This window comes from Musa acuminata, unplaced genomic scaffold, assembly GCF_036884655.1.
Source record: "Musa acuminata AAA Group cultivar baxijiao unplaced genomic scaffold, Cavendish_Baxijiao_AAA HiC_scaffold_1049, whole genome shotgun sequence".
Classification (NCBI taxonomy): Eukaryota; Viridiplantae; Streptophyta; class Magnoliopsida; order Zingiberales; family Musaceae; genus Musa; species Musa acuminata.
In genome coordinates, this window is record NW_027021263.1 from 151956 (window position 1) to 164449 (window position 12494).

At 55.1% G+C, this 12494-nt stretch overlaps 19 non-coding genes across 19 annotated transcripts; all 19 read left to right on the forward strand.

Moving 5' to 3' along the window:
• The first annotated feature begins 41 nt into the window (after window positions 1-41).
• Window positions 42-160, forward strand: LOC135665811 (5S ribosomal RNA). Its single transcript, XR_010509504.1, has one exon. It is a non-coding gene; the product is annotated as a 5S ribosomal RNA (ribosomal RNA).
• A 546-nt stretch (window positions 161-706) lies between these two features.
• LOC135665812 (5S ribosomal RNA) lies at window positions 707-825 on the forward strand. The gene has a single exon (XR_010509505.1). It is a non-coding gene; the product is annotated as a 5S ribosomal RNA (ribosomal RNA).
• A 546-nt stretch (window positions 826-1371) lies between these two features.
• On the forward strand, window positions 1372-1490 carry LOC135665813 (5S ribosomal RNA). The gene has a single exon (XR_010509506.1). It is a non-coding gene; the product is annotated as a 5S ribosomal RNA (ribosomal RNA).
• Window positions 1491-2036: 546 nt separating this feature from the next.
• On the forward strand, window positions 2037-2155 carry LOC135665814 (5S ribosomal RNA). Its single transcript, XR_010509507.1, has one exon. It is a non-coding gene; the product is annotated as a 5S ribosomal RNA (ribosomal RNA).
• Window positions 2156-2701: 546 nt separating this feature from the next.
• On the forward strand, window positions 2702-2820 carry LOC135665815 (5S ribosomal RNA). Its single transcript, XR_010509508.1, has one exon. It is a non-coding gene; the product is annotated as a 5S ribosomal RNA (ribosomal RNA).
• Window positions 2821-3366: 546 nt separating this feature from the next.
• On the forward strand, window positions 3367-3485 carry LOC135665817 (5S ribosomal RNA). Its single transcript, XR_010509510.1, has one exon. It is a non-coding gene; the product is annotated as a 5S ribosomal RNA (ribosomal RNA).
• Window positions 3486-4031: 546 nt separating this feature from the next.
• On the forward strand, window positions 4032-4150 carry LOC135665818 (5S ribosomal RNA). The gene has a single exon (XR_010509511.1). It is a non-coding gene; the product is annotated as a 5S ribosomal RNA (ribosomal RNA).
• Window positions 4151-4696: 546 nt separating this feature from the next.
• Window positions 4697-4815, forward strand: LOC135665819 (5S ribosomal RNA). Its single transcript, XR_010509512.1, has one exon. It is a non-coding gene; the product is annotated as a 5S ribosomal RNA (ribosomal RNA).
• A 546-nt stretch (window positions 4816-5361) lies between these two features.
• LOC135665820 (5S ribosomal RNA) lies at window positions 5362-5480 on the forward strand. The gene has a single exon (XR_010509513.1). It is a non-coding gene; the product is annotated as a 5S ribosomal RNA (ribosomal RNA).
• A 546-nt stretch (window positions 5481-6026) lies between these two features.
• Window positions 6027-6145, forward strand: LOC135665888 (5S ribosomal RNA). The gene has a single exon (XR_010509581.1). It is a non-coding gene; the product is annotated as a 5S ribosomal RNA (ribosomal RNA).
• Window positions 6146-6691: 546 nt separating this feature from the next.
• LOC135665821 (5S ribosomal RNA) lies at window positions 6692-6810 on the forward strand. Its single transcript, XR_010509514.1, has one exon. It is a non-coding gene; the product is annotated as a 5S ribosomal RNA (ribosomal RNA).
• Window positions 6811-7356: 546 nt separating this feature from the next.
• LOC135665822 (5S ribosomal RNA) lies at window positions 7357-7475 on the forward strand. The gene has a single exon (XR_010509515.1). It is a non-coding gene; the product is annotated as a 5S ribosomal RNA (ribosomal RNA).
• Window positions 7476-8021: 546 nt separating this feature from the next.
• LOC135665823 (5S ribosomal RNA) lies at window positions 8022-8140 on the forward strand. Its single transcript, XR_010509516.1, has one exon. It is a non-coding gene; the product is annotated as a 5S ribosomal RNA (ribosomal RNA).
• Window positions 8141-8686: 546 nt separating this feature from the next.
• On the forward strand, window positions 8687-8805 carry LOC135665824 (5S ribosomal RNA). Its single transcript, XR_010509518.1, has one exon. It is a non-coding gene; the product is annotated as a 5S ribosomal RNA (ribosomal RNA).
• Window positions 8806-9351: 546 nt separating this feature from the next.
• LOC135665825 (5S ribosomal RNA) lies at window positions 9352-9470 on the forward strand. Its single transcript, XR_010509519.1, has one exon. It is a non-coding gene; the product is annotated as a 5S ribosomal RNA (ribosomal RNA).
• Window positions 9471-10016: 546 nt separating this feature from the next.
• LOC135665826 (5S ribosomal RNA) lies at window positions 10017-10135 on the forward strand. The gene has a single exon (XR_010509520.1). It is a non-coding gene; the product is annotated as a 5S ribosomal RNA (ribosomal RNA).
• A 546-nt stretch (window positions 10136-10681) lies between these two features.
• LOC135665920 (5S ribosomal RNA) lies at window positions 10682-10800 on the forward strand. Its single transcript, XR_010509612.1, has one exon. It is a non-coding gene; the product is annotated as a 5S ribosomal RNA (ribosomal RNA).
• A 546-nt stretch (window positions 10801-11346) lies between these two features.
• On the forward strand, window positions 11347-11465 carry LOC135665828 (5S ribosomal RNA). Its single transcript, XR_010509522.1, has one exon. It is a non-coding gene; the product is annotated as a 5S ribosomal RNA (ribosomal RNA).
• Window positions 11466-12011: 546 nt separating this feature from the next.
• LOC135665830 (5S ribosomal RNA) lies at window positions 12012-12130 on the forward strand. The gene has a single exon (XR_010509523.1). It is a non-coding gene; the product is annotated as a 5S ribosomal RNA (ribosomal RNA).
• Window positions 12131-12494: the final 364 nt, after the last annotated feature.

Here is a 12494-nt window from a genome sequence, read left to right on the forward strand (position 1 = left end):
TCCGCGACGTGCACAAAGGCGAGGGACGACGCACACAAAACGAGTGCGATCATACCAGCACTAAAGCACCGGATCCCATCAGAACTCCGAAGTTAAGCGTGCTTGGGCGAGAGTAGTACTAGGATGGGTGACCCCCTGGGAAGTCCTCGTGTTGCACTCCTTTTTGCGCCCCGAGCGGCCAAAAGACTTACTTAAAACTCTCCTTTAAGCTTTTCAATTTTTCCAGCATCATGGCCAACAGTAAATGTGTCAGTAACATGTAAATGAAGTCATCATCTAAAAATTTCTTCGTAAACATACAATGATCAGACATGTATGGTTCCAGGATGGGTGACCCCATGGGAAGTCCTCGTGTTGCACTCCTTTTTGCGCCCCGAGCGGCCAAAACCTCTCCCGTCGACCTCCGAGGCGATGGTTTTGGGCCTCGGAATTCGCCGTGACCGCTACGCAGTCAGTCTCGTGGGGCTCGGAGAGAGCTTTCCGGAATGGGGCCGCAATAGCGATTCCGAGTTCGTTCGAGAAAGTCCCGATGGTTTCGGCGCGCGCTTGCCGTGTCCGGTACGCGGTCGGCCTCGTGGGCATCGGAGAGATCCGACGATGGCGATTCCGAGATCGTTCGAGAGGTTTCGGGGCGCGCAATGGGCTCCGGTCGTCGATATGCGCCGTCCGCGACGTGCACAAAGGCGAGGGACGACGCACACAAAACGAGTGCGATCATACCAGCACTAAAGCACCGGATCCCATCAGAACTCCGAAGTTAAGCGTGCTTGGGCGAGAGTAGTACTAGGATGGGTGACCCCCTGGGAAGTCCTCGTGTTGCACTCCTTTTTGCGCCCCGAGCGGCCAAAAGACTTACTTAAAACTCTCCTTTAAGCTTTTCAATTTTTCCAGCATCATGGCCAACAGTAAATGTGTCAGTAACATGTAAATGAAGTCATCATCTAAAAATTTCTTCGTAAACATACAATGATCAGACATGTATGGTTCCAGGATGGGTGACCCCATGGGAAGTCCTCGTGTTGCACTCCTTTTTGCGCCCCGAGCGGCCAAAACCTCTCCCGTCGACCTCCGAGGCGATGGTTTTGGGCCTCGGAATTCGCCGTGACCGCTACGCAGTCAGTCTCGTGGGGCTCGGAGAGAGCTTTCCGGAATGGGGCCGCAATAGCGATTCCGAGTTCGTTCGAGAAAGTCCCGATGGTTTCGGCGCGCGCTTGCCGTGTCCGGTACGCGGTCGGCCTCGTGGGCATCGGAGAGATCCGACGATGGCGATTCCGAGATCGTTCGAGAGGTTTCGGGGCGCGCAATGGGCTCCGGTCGTCGATATGCGCCGTCCGCGACGTGCACAAAGGCGAGGGACGACGCACACAAAACGAGTGCGATCATACCAGCACTAAAGCACCGGATCCCATCAGAACTCCGAAGTTAAGCGTGCTTGGGCGAGAGTAGTACTAGGATGGGTGACCCCCTGGGAAGTCCTCGTGTTGCACTCCTTTTTGCGCCCCGAGCGGCCAAAAGACTTACTTAAAACTCTCCTTTAAGCTTTTCAATTTTTCCAGCATCATGGCCAACAGTAAATGTGTCAGTAACATGTAAATGAAGTCATCATCTAAAAATTTCTTCGTAAACATACAATGATCAGACATGTATGGTTCCAGGATGGGTGACCCCATGGGAAGTCCTCGTGTTGCACTCCTTTTTGCGCCCCGAGCGGCCAAAACCTCTCCCGTCGACCTCCGAGGCGATGGTTTTGGGCCTCGGAATTCGCCGTGACCGCTACGCAGTCAGTCTCGTGGGGCTCGGAGAGAGCTTTCCGGAATGGGGCCGCAATAGCGATTCCGAGTTCGTTCGAGAAAGTCCCGATGGTTTCGGCGCGCGCTTGCCGTGTCCGGTACGCGGTCGGCCTCGTGGGCATCGGAGAGATCCGACGATGGCGATTCCGAGATCGTTCGAGAGGTTTCGGGGCGCGCAATGGGCTCCGGTCGTCGATATGCGCCGTCCGCGACGTGCACAAAGGCGAGGGACGACGCACACAAAACGAGTGCGATCATACCAGCACTAAAGCACCGGATCCCATCAGAACTCCGAAGTTAAGCGTGCTTGGGCGAGAGTAGTACTAGGATGGGTGACCCCCTGGGAAGTCCTCGTGTTGCACTCCTTTTTGCGCCCCGAGCGGCCAAAAGACTTACTTAAAACTCTCCTTTAAGCTTTTCAATTTTTCCAGCATCATGGCCAACAGTAAATGTGTCAGTAACATGTAAATGAAGTCATCATCTAAAAATTTCTTCGTAAACATACAATGATCAGACATGTATGGTTCCAGGATGGGTGACCCCATGGGAAGTCCTCGTGTTGCACTCCTTTTTGCGCCCCGAGCGGCCAAAACCTCTCCCGTCGACCTCCGAGGCGATGGTTTTGGGCCTCGGAATTCGCCGTGACCGCTACGCAGTCAGTCTCGTGGGGCTCGGAGAGAGCTTTCCGGAATGGGGCCGCAATAGCGATTCCGAGTTCGTTCGAGAAAGTCCCGATGGTTTCGGCGCGCGCTTGCCGTGTCCGGTACGCGGTCGGCCTCGTGGGCATCGGAGAGATCCGACGATGGCGATTCCGAGATCGTTCGAGAGGTTTCGGGGCGCGCAATGGGCTCCGGTCGTCGATATGCGCCGTCCGCGACGTGCACAAAGGCGAGGGACGACGCACACAAAACGAGTGCGATCATACCAGCACTAAAGCACCGGATCCCATCAGAACTCCGAAGTTAAGCGTGCTTGGGCGAGAGTAGTACTAGGATGGGTGACCCCCTGGGAAGTCCTCGTGTTGCACTCCTTTTTGCGCCCCGAGCGGCCAAAAGACTTACTTAAAACTCTCCTTTAAGCTTTTCAATTTTTCCAGCATCATGGCCAACAGTAAATGTGTCAGTAACATGTAAATGAAGTCATCATCTAAAAATTTCTTCGTAAACATACAATGATCAGACATGTATGGTTCCAGGATGGGTGACCCCATGGGAAGTCCTCGTGTTGCACTCCTTTTTGCGCCCCGAGCGGCCAAAACCTCTCCCGTCGACCTCCGAGGCGATGGTTTTGGGCCTCGGAATTCGCCGTGACCGCTACGCAGTCAGTCTCGTGGGGCTCGGAGAGAGCTTTCCGGAATGGGGCCGCAATAGCGATTCCGAGTTCGTTCGAGAAAGTCCCGATGGTTTCGGCGCGCGCTTGCCGTGTCCGGTACGCGGTCGGCCTCGTGGGCATCGGAGAGATCCGACGATGGCGATTCCGAGATCGTTCGAGAGGTTTCGGGGCGCGCAATGGGCTCCGGTCGTCGATATGCGCCGTCCGCGACGTGCACAAAGGCGAGGGACGACGCACACAAAACGAGTGCGATCATACCAGCACTAAAGCACCGGATCCCATCAGAACTCCGAAGTTAAGCGTGCTTGGGCGAGAGTAGTACTAGGATGGGTGACCCCCTGGGAAGTCCTCGTGTTGCACTCCTTTTTGCGCCCCGAGCGGCCAAAAGACTTACTTAAAACTCTCCTTTAAGCTTTTCAATTTTTCCAGCATCATGGCCAACAGTAAATGTGTCAGTAACATGTAAATGAAGTCATCATCTAAAAATTTCTTCGTAAACATACAATGATCAGACATGTATGGTTCCAGGATGGGTGACCCCATGGGAAGTCCTCGTGTTGCACTCCTTTTTGCGCCCCGAGCGGCCAAAACCTCTCCCGTCGACCTCCGAGGCGATGGTTTTGGGCCTCGGAATTCGCCGTGACCGCTACGCGGTCAGTCTCGTGGGGCTCGGAGAGAGCTTTCCGGAATGGGGCCGCAATAGCGATTCCGAGTTCGTTCGAGAAAGTCCCGATGGTTTCGGCGCGCGCTTGCCGTGTCCGGTACGCGGTCGGCCTCGTGGGCATCGGAGAGATCCGACGATGGCGATTCCGAGATCGTTCGAGAGGTTTCGGGGCGCGCAATGGGCTCCGGTCGTCGATATGCGCCGTCCGCGACGTGCACAAAGGCGAGGGACGACGCACACAAAACGAGTGCGATCATACCAGCACTAAAGCACCGGATCCCATCAGAACTCCGAAGTTAAGCGTGCTTGGGCGAGAGTAGTACTAGGATGGGTGACCCCCTGGGAAGTCCTCGTGTTGCACTCCTTTTTGCGCCCCGAGCGGCCAAAAGACTTACTTAAAACTCTCCTTTAAGCTTTTCAATTTTTCCAGCATCATGGCCAACAGTAAATGTGTCAGTAACATGTAAATGAAGTCATCATCTAAAAATTTCTTCGTAAACATACAATGATCAGACATGTATGGTTCCAGGATGGGTGACCCCATGGGAAGTCCTCGTGTTGCACTCCTTTTTGCGCCCCGAGCGGCCAAAACCTCTCCCGTCGACCTCCGAGGCGATGGTTTTGGGCCTCGGAATTCGCCGTGACCGCTACGCGGTCAGATTCGTGGGGCTCGGAGAGAGCTTTCCGGAATGGGGCCGCAATAGCGATTCCGAGTTCGTTCGAGAAAGTCCCGATGGTTTCGGCGCGCGCTTGCCGTGTCCGGTACGCGGTCGGCCTCGTGGGCATCGGAGAGATCCGACGATGGCGATTCCGAGATCGTTCGAGAGGTTTCGGGGCGCGCAATGGGCTCCGGTCGTCGATATGCGCCGTCCGCGACGTGCACAAAGGCGAGGGACGACGCACACAAAACGAGTGCGATCATACCAGCACTAAAGCACCGGATCCCATCAGAACTCCGAAGTTAAGCGTGCTTGGGCGAGAGTAGTACTAGGATGGGTGACCCCCTGGGAAGTCCTCGTGTTGCACTCCTTTTTGCGCCCCGAGCGGCCAAAAGACTTACTTAAAACTCTCCTTTAAGCTTTTCAATTTTTCCAGCATCATGGCCAACAGTAAATGTGTCAGTAACATGTAAATGAAGTCATCATCTAAAAATTTCTTCGTAAACATACAATGATCAGACATGTATGGTTCCAGGATGGGTGACCCCATGGGAAGTCCTCGTGTTGCACTCCTTTTTGCGCCCCGAGCGGCCAAAACCTCTCCCGTCGACCTCCGAGGCGATGGTTTTGGGCCTCGGAATTCGCCGTGACCGCTACGCAGTCAGTCTCGTGGGGCTCGGAGAGAGCTTTCCGGAATGGGGCCGCAATAGCGATTCCGAGTTCGTTCGAGAAAGTCCCGATGGTTTCGGCGCGCGCTTGCCGTGTCCGGTACGCGGTCGGCCTCGTGGGCATCGGAGAGATCCGACGATGGCGATTCCGAGATCGTTCGAGAGGTTTCGGGGCGCGCAATGGGCTCCGGTCGTCGATATGCGCCGTCCGCGACGTGCACAAAGGCGAGGGACGACGCACACAAAACGAGTGCGATCATACCAGCACTAAAGCACCGGATCCCATCAGAACTCCGAAGTTAAGCGTGCTTGGGCGAGAGTAGTACTAGGATGGGTGACCCCCTGGGAAGTCCTCGTGTTGCACTCCTTTTTGCGCCCCGAGCGGCCAAAAGACTTACTTAAAACTCTCCTTTAAGCTTTTCAATTTTTCCAGCATCATGGCCAACAGTAAATGTGTCAGTAACATGTAAATGAAGTCATCATCTAAAAATTTCTTCGTAAACATACAATGATCAGACATGTATGGTTCCAGGATGGGTGACCCCATGGGAAGTCCTCGTGTTGCACTCCTTTTTGCGCCCCGAGCGGCCAAAACCTCTCCCGTCGACCTCCGAGGCGATGGTTTTGGGCCTCGGAATTCGCCGTGACCGCTACGCAGTCAGTCTCGTGGGGCTCGGAGAGAGCTTTCCGGAATGGGGCCGCAATAGCGATTCCGAGTTCGTTCGAGAAAGTCCCGATGGTTTCGGCGCGCGCTTGCCGTGTCCGGTACGCGGTCGGCCTCGTGGGCATCGGAGAGATCCGACGATGGCGATTCCGAGATCGTTCGAGAGGTTTCGGGGCGCGCAATGGGCTCCGGTCGTCGATATGCGCCGTCCGCGACGTGCACAAAGGCGAGGGACGACGCACACAAAACGGGTGCGATCATACCAGCACTAAAGCACCGGATCCCATCAGAACTCCGAAGTTAAGCGTGCTTGGGCGAGAGTAGTACTAGGATGGGTGACCCCCTGGGAAGTCCTCGTGTTGCACTCCTTTTTGCGCCCCGAGCGGCCAAAAGACTTACTTAAAACTCTCCTTTAAGCTTTTCAATTTTTCCAGCATCATGGCCAACAGTAAATGTGTCAGTAACATGTAAATGAAGTCATCATCTAAAAATTTCTTCGTAAACATACAATGATCAGACATGTATGGTTCCAGGATGGGTGACCCCATGGGAAGTCCTCGTGTTGCACTCCTTTTTGCGCCCCGAGCGGCCAAAACCTCTCCCGTCGACCTCCGAGGCGATGGTTTTGGGCCTCGGAATTCGCCGTGACCGCTACGCAGTCAGTCTCGTGGGGCTCGGAGAGAGCTTTCCGGAATGGGGCCGCAATAGCGATTCCGAGTTCGTTCGAGAAAGTCCCGATGGTTTCGGCGCGCGCTTGCCGTGTCCGGTACGCGGTCGGCCTCGTGGGCATCGGAGAGATCCGACGATGGCGATTCCGAGATCGTTCGAGAGGTTTCGGGGCGCGCAATGGGCTCCGGTCGTCGATATGCGCCGTCCGCGACGTGCACAAAGGCGAGGGACGACGCACACAAAACGAGTGCGATCATACCAGCACTAAAGCACCGGATCCCATCAGAACTCCGAAGTTAAGCGTGCTTGGGCGAGAGTAGTACTAGGATGGGTGACCCCCTGGGAAGTCCTCGTGTTGCACTCCTTTTTGCGCCCCGAGCGGCCAAAAGACTTACTTAAAACTCTCCTTTAAGCTTTTCAATTTTTCCAGCATCATGGCCAACAGTAAATGTGTCAGTAACATGTAAATGAAGTCATCATCTAAAAATTTCTTCGTAAACATACAATGATCAGACATGTATGGTTCCAGGATGGGTGACCCCATGGGAAGTCCTCGTGTTGCACTCCTTTTTGCGCCCCGAGCGGCCAAAACCTCTCCCGTCGACCTCCGAGGCGATGGTTTTGGGCCTCGGAATTCGCCGTGACCGCTACGCGGTCAGTCTCGTGGGGCTCGGAGAGAGCTTTCCGGAATGGGGCCGCAATAGCGATTCCGAGTTCGTTCGAGAAAGTCCCGATGGTTTCGGCGCGCGCTTGCCGTGTCCGGTACGCGGTCGGCCTCGTGGGCATCGGAGAGATCCGACGATGGCGATTCCGAGATCGTTCGAGAGGTTTCGGGGCGCGCAATGGGCTCCGGTCGTCGATATGCGCCGTCCGCGACGTGCACAAAGGCGAGGGACGACGCACACAAAACGAGTGCGATCATACCAGCACTAAAGCACCGGATCCCATCAGAACTCCGAAGTTAAGCGTGCTTGGGCGAGAGTAGTACTAGGATGGGTGACCCCCTGGGAAGTCCTCGTGTTGCACTCCTTTTTGCGCCCCGAGCGGCCAAAAGACTTACTTAAAACTCTCCTTTAAGCTTTTCAATTTTTCCAGCATCATGGCCAACAGTAAATGTGTCAGTAACATGTAAATGAAGTCATCATCTAAAAATTTCTTCGTAAACATACAATGATCAGACATGTATGGTTCCAGGATGGGTGACCCCATGGGAAGTCCTCGTGTTGCACTCCTTTTTGCGCCCCGAGCGGCCAAAACCTCTCCCGTCGACCTCCGAGGCGATGGTTTTGGGCCTCGGAATTCGCCGTGACCGCTACGCAGTCAGTCTCGTGGGGCTCGGAGAGAGCTTTCCGGAATGGGGCCGCAATAGCGATTCCGAGTTCGTTCGAGAAAGTCCCGATGGTTTCGGCGCGCGCTTGCCGTGTCCGGTACGCGGTCGGCCTCGTGGGCATCGGAGAGATCCGACGATGGCGATTCCGAGATCGTTCGAGAGGTTTCGGGGCGCGCAATGGGCTCCGGTCGTCGATATGCGCCGTCCGCGACGTGCACAAAGGCGAGGGACGACGCACACAAAACGAGTGCGATCATACCAGCACTAAAGCACCGGATCCCATCAGAACTCCGAAGTTAAGCGTGCTTGGGCGAGAGTAGTACTAGGATGGGTGACCCCCTGGGAAGTCCTCGTGTTGCACTCCTTTTTGCGCCCCGAGCGGCCAAAAGACTTACTTAAAACTCTCCTTTAAGCTTTTCAATTTTTCCAGCATCATGGCCAACAGTAAATGTGTCAGTAACATGTAAATGAAGTCATCATCTAAAAATTTCTTCGTAAACATACAATGATCAGACATGTATGGTTCCAGGATGGGTGACCCCATGGGAAGTCCTCGTGTTGCACTCCTTTTTGCGCCCCGAGCGGCCAAAACCTCTCCCGTCGACCTCCGAGGCGATGGTTTTGGGCCTCGGAATTCGCCGTGACCGCTACGTGGTCAGTCTCGTGGGGCTCGGAGAGAGCTTTCCGGAATGGGGCCGCAATAGCGATTCCGAGTTCGTTCGAGAAAGTCCCGATGGTTTCGGCGCGCGCTTGCCGTGTCCGGTACGCGGTCGGCCTCGTGGGCATCGGAGAGATCCGACGATGGCGATTCCGAGATCGTTCGAGAGGTTTCGGGGCGCGCAATGGGCTCCGGTCGTCGATATGCGCCGTCCGCGACGTGCACAAAGGCGAGGGACGACGCACACAAAACGAGTGCGATCATACCAGCACTAAAGCACCGGATCCCATCAGAACTCCGAAGTTAAGCGTGCTTGGGCGAGAGTAGTACTAGGATGGGTGACCCCCTGGGAAGTCCTCGTGTTGCACTCCTTTTTGCGCCCCGAGCGGCCAAAAGACTTACTTAAAACTCTCCTTTAAGCTTTTCAATTTTTCCAGCATCATGGCCAACAGTAAATGTGTCAGTAACATGTAAATGAAGTCATCATCTAAAAATTTCTTCGTAAACATACAATGATCAGACATGTATGGTTCCAGGATGGGTGACCCCATGGGAAGTCCTCGTGTTGCACTCCTTTTTGCGCCCCGAGCGGCCAAAACCTCTCCCGTCGACCTCCGAGGCGATGGTTTTGGGCCTCGGAATTCGCCGTGACCGCTACGTGGTCAGTCTCGTGGGGCTCGGAGAGAGCTTTCCGGAATGGGGCCGCAATAGCGATTCCGAGTTCGTTCGAGAAAGTCCCGATGGTTTCGGCGCGCGCTTGCCGTGTCCGGTACGCGGTCGGCCTCGTGGGCATCGGAGAGATCCGACGATGGCGATTCCGAGATCGTTCGAGAGGTTTCGGGGCGCGCAATGGGCTCCGGTCGTCGATATGCGCCGTCCGCGACGTGCACAAAGGCGAGGGACGACGCACACAAAACGAGTGCGATCATACCAGCACTAAAGCACCGGATCCCATCAGAACTCCGAAGTTAAGCGTGCTTGGGCGAGAGTAGTACTAGGATGGGTGACCCCCTGGGAAGTCCTCGTGTTGCACTCCTTTTTGCGCCCCGAGCGGCCAAAAGACTTACTTAAAACTCTCCTTTAAGCTTTTCAATTTTTCCAGCATCATGGCCAACAGTAAATGTGTCAGTAACATGTAAATGAAGTCATCATCTAAAAATTTCTTCGTAAACATACAATGATCAGACATGTATGGTTCCAGGATGGGTGACCCCATGGGAAGTCCTCGTGTTGCACTCCTTTTTGCGCCCCGAGCGGCCAAAACCTCTCCCGTCGACCTCCGAGGCGATGGTTTTGGGCCTCGGAATTCGCCGTGACCGCTACGCGGTCAGTCTCGTGGGGCTCGGAGAGAGCTTTCCGGAATGGGGCCGCAATAGCGATTCCGAGTTCGTTCGAGAAAGTCCCGATGGTTTCGGCGCGCGCTTGCCGTGTCCGGTACGCGGTCGGCCTCGTGGGCATCGGAGAGATCCGACGATGGCGATTCCGAGATCGTTCGAGAGGTTTCGGGGCGCGCAATGGGCTCCGGTCGTCGATATGCGCCGTCCGCGACGTGCACAAAGGCGAGGGACGACGCACACAAAACGAGTGCGATCATACCAGCACTAAAGCACCGGATCCCATCAGAACTCCGAAGTTAAGCGTGCTTGGGCGAGAGTAGTACTAGGATGGGTGACCCCCTGGGAAGTCCTCGTGTTGCACTCCTTTTTGCGCCCCGAGCGGCCAAAAGACTTACTTAAAACTCTCCTTTAAGCTTTTCAATTTTTCCAGCATCATGGCCAACAGTAAATGTGTCAGTAACATGTAAATGAAGTCATCATCTAAAAATTTCTTCGTAAACATACAATGATCAGACATGTATGGTTCCAGGATGGGTGACCCCATGGGAAGTCCTCGTGTTGCACTCCTTTTTGCGCCCCGAGCGGCCAAAACCTCTCCCGTCGACCTCCGAGGCGATGGTTTTGGGCCTCGGAATTCGCCGTGACCGCTACGCAGTCAGTCTCGTGGGGCTCGGAGAGAGCTTTCCGGAATGGGGCCGCAATAGCGATTCCGAGTTCGTTCGAGAAATTCCCGATGGTTTCGGCGCGCGCTTGCCGTGTCCGGTACGCGGTCGGCCTCGTGGGCATCGGAGAGATCCGACGATGGCGATTCCGAGATCGTTCGAGAGGTTTCGGGGCGCGCAATGGGCTCCGGTCGTCGATATGCGCCGTCCGCGACGTGCACAAAGGCGAGGGACGACGCACACAAAACGAGTGCGATCATACCAGCACTAAAGCACCGAATCCCATCAGAACTCCGAAGTTAAGCGTGCTTGGGCGAGAGTAGTACTAGGATGGGTGACCCCCTGGGAAGTCCTCGTGTTGCACTCCTTTTTGCGCCCCGAGCGGCCAAAAGACTTACTTAAAACTCTCCTTTAAGCTTTTCAATTTTTCCAGCATCATGGCCAACAGTAAATGTGTCAGTAACATGTAAATGAAGTCATCATCTAAAAATTTCTTCGTAAACATACAATGATCAGACATGTATGGTTCCAGGATGGGTGACCCCATGGGAAGTCCTCGTGTTGCACTCCTTTTTGCGCCCCGAGCGGCCAAAACCTCTCCCGTCGACCTCCGAGGCGATGGTTTTGGGCCTCGGAATTCGCCGTGACCGCTACGCAGTCAGTCTCGTGGGGCTCGGAGAGAGCTTTCCGGAATGGGGCCGCAATAGCGATTCCGAGTTCGTTCGAGAAAGTCCCGATGGTTTCGGCGCGCGCTTGCCGTGTCCGGTACGCGGTCGGCCTCGTGGGCATCGGAGAGATCCGACGATGGCGATTCCGAGATCGTTCGAGAGGTTTCGGGGCGCGCAATGGGCTCCGGTCGTCGATATGCGCCGTCCGCGACGTGCACAAAGGCGAGGGACGACGCACACAAAACGAGTGCGATCATACCAGCACTAAAGCACCGGATCCCATCAGAACTCCGAAGTTAAGCGTGCTTGGGCGAGAGTAGTACTAGGATGGGTGACCCCCTGGGAAGTCCTCGTGTTGCACTCCTTTTTGCGCCCCGAGCGGCCAAAAGACTTACTTAAAACTCTCCTTTAAGCTTTTCAATTTTTCCAGCATCATGGCCAACAGTAAATGTGTCAGTAACATGTAAATGAAGTCATCATCTAAAAATTTCTTCGTAAACATACAATGATCAGACATGTATGGTTCCAGGATGGGTGACCCCATGGGAAGTCCTCGTGTTGCACTCCTTTTTGCGCCCCGAGCGGCCAAAACCTCTCCCGTCGACCTCCGAGGCGATGGTTTTGGGCCTCGGAATTCGCCGTGACCGCTACGCAGTCAGTCTCGTGGGGCTCGGAGAGAGCTTTCCGGAATGGGGCCGCAATAGCGATTCCGAGTTCGTTCGAGAAAGTCCCGATGGTTTCGGCGCGCGCTTGCCGTGTCCGGTACGCGGTCGGCCTCGTGGGCATCGGAGAGATCCGACGATGGCGATTCCGAGATCGTTCGAGAGGTTTCGGGGCGCGCAATGGGCTCCGGTCGTCGATATGCGCCGTCCGCGACGTGCACAAAGGCGAGGGACGACGCACACAAAACGAGTGCGATCATACCAGCACTAAAGCACCGGATCCCATCAGAACTCCGAAGTTAAGCGTGCTTGGGCGAGAGTAGTACTAGGATGGGTGACCCCCTGGGAAGTCCTCGTGTTGCACTCCTTTTTGCGCCCCGAGCGGCCAAAAGACTTACTTAAAACTCTCCTTTAAGCTTTTCAATTTTTCCAGCATCATGGCCAACAGTAAATGTGTCAGTAACATGTAAATGAAGTCATCATCTAAAAATTTCTTCGTAAACATACAATGATCAGACATGTATGGTTCCAGGATGGGTGACCCCATGGGAAGTCCTCGTGTTGCACTCCTTTTTGCGCCCCGAGCGGCCAAAACCTCTCCCGTCGACCTCCGAGGCGATGGTTTTGGGCCTCGGAATTCGCCGTGACCGCTACGCAGTCAGTCTCGTGGGGCTCGGAGAGAGCTTTCCGGAATGGGGCCGCAATAGCGATTCCGAGTTCGTTCGAGAAAG